This window comes from Benincasa hispida, chromosome 1, assembly GCF_027475165.1.
Source record: "Benincasa hispida cultivar pf3 chromosome 1, pf3_genome.v1.1, whole genome shotgun sequence".
NCBI classification, from domain to species: Eukaryota; Viridiplantae; Streptophyta; class Magnoliopsida; order Cucurbitales; family Cucurbitaceae; genus Benincasa; species Benincasa hispida.
The window spans coordinates 21,761,750-21,763,068 of record NC_143478.1 but is presented as its reverse complement, the minus strand read 5'-3'; the positions used below and the strand labels follow the sequence as shown (position 1 = coordinate 21,763,068).

The 1,319-nt window shown below is 40.7% G+C and overlaps 1 non-coding gene across 1 annotated transcript; it reads right to left on the bottom strand.

Moving 5' to 3' along the window:
• Positions 1-1,212: 1,212 nt before the first annotated feature.
• On the bottom strand, positions 1,213-1,319 carry LOC120070413 (small nucleolar RNA R71). Its single transcript, XR_005479905.1, has one exon. It is a non-coding gene; the product is annotated as a small nucleolar RNA R71 (small nucleolar RNA).

Sequence of the window (1,319 nt, the reverse complement as noted above, 5' to 3'; positions counted from 1 at the left end):
CATAAGCAAGAGATAGAGACTTAGAGATAAGCTCTGTTTGCCAACATGCATCGCATACACCCTAGAGATAGGTTATGATAGTATGCGATCGTCTTGTGTATGTGTGTGCCATTCATCATCACATAGACAAGAATAGAAGCTTAGATGTAAGTCCTATAGACATCGTTGCATACATCGCATGCGTTCTAAAACTAGAAGCCGTAACATTTGCATTGAGAGTGACTTCATGTTGTATGTATGTAGCATGATCGCATAACATGAACGCAATCTTAAGAAGTGTTAGCTAAATCCCTTCTCAACCTGTTCCCCGCATACTCATTACATCTTCCGTATTATTAACTATTTTCTCAATTCCACTACATAAACTTTATACTTTAAACAACACACCAACCATCGCATTGATTTATTCATTACCACAAAGTAATAAAAAATTACCATCGCATAGTGTTTCCTTAGTCCCTGTGTTTGACCCTGAGCTTACCAAGCAACTCAGTAGGATTTATACTTGGATCTTACTGAGAAAACTTGCATGCACAACGCATATTACACCATCGCATTCTACACCATGATTTCATCGCATTAAACACGCATCAAGTTTTTGGCGCCGTTGCTAGGGACTACAACAATACATTGTGCTAACAATAATTTTTTTGATTTTCTTTGCAGCTTTCAATCTCTGGCGAATTACGACCCAGAGATTGAAAGAACATTCCGATGAAGATTGAGAAACAACCGCCAACAATAACAAGATAGAACTCTAAGAATGGCGGAACAACCGGAAGAGAGGGCCGCAAACGCAAATAATATAATGACCAACCACATCCTCTTGGCGAATGACCACAATAGACCCATTTAGGACTATGCGTCGCCCAACCTATATGATTTCTCCCCAGGAATCCTGAGGCCAGCTCTAGACGGATCGAGGTTTGAAATGAAACCGGTTATGTTGTAGATGATTCAAACAGTCGGACAGTTTGGTGGAAGGCGTGGTGAGGATCCGCACGCCCATCTCTAGAGTTTTATTGAAATCTGCAATACTTTTGTGTTCCTAAATATCTCTGCTGAGGAGGTTCGACTAACGTTGTTCCCATTTTCCTTATACGATCAAGCAAGGAAATGGGCTTATTCTCTCGAATCAGGGGAGATAACATCGTGGGAACAAGTAGTGGAAAAGTTCATAAAAAAAATACTTCCCCTCCAACAGAGAACGCAAAAAGAAGGAAGTTAATTACGAATTTTGAACAGGAAATTGACGAATCGCTCAGTGATGCCTGGGCGAGGTTTAAGAAACTGGTACGAGATTGCCCGCACAATGGCTT